Here is a 336-nt window from a genome sequence, read left to right as displayed (position 1 = left end):
CAGGAAGATGACTACGTCTTCGAGAGGGAGATGGAGTTAATGAAGGGTGGCATGAAGGATCATGCTCACGCTGAGGCGACCATTCCTCCGATCGACGGGAAGATCCAGAAATTTTGGGTTCCCATCCCGGTTTCCCCTGATACCGTAGAGACTACGGCTGATTTTGCTGGTGATGATGAGGAAGTGAACTTTCCCGCGGATGCATTCGGGGCTTCCTTGTCTGGTAATTTTAACTTTGACATGTGAGTGTTTTGGCGGGAAGGAGTTTTCCCTTTATCTAGTATTTAGCGGCCGAGTGTGGCCTTTGTTCATATATGTCTGGCCGAGTGTGGCCTT

The sequence above is a fragment of the Brassica oleracea genome, chromosome C1 (genome assembly GCF_000695525.1).
Source record: "Brassica oleracea var. oleracea cultivar TO1000 chromosome C1, BOL, whole genome shotgun sequence".
NCBI lineage: Eukaryota > Viridiplantae > Streptophyta > Magnoliopsida > Brassicales > Brassicaceae > Brassica > Brassica oleracea.
Note: the sequence above shows the minus strand (reverse complement) of the source record.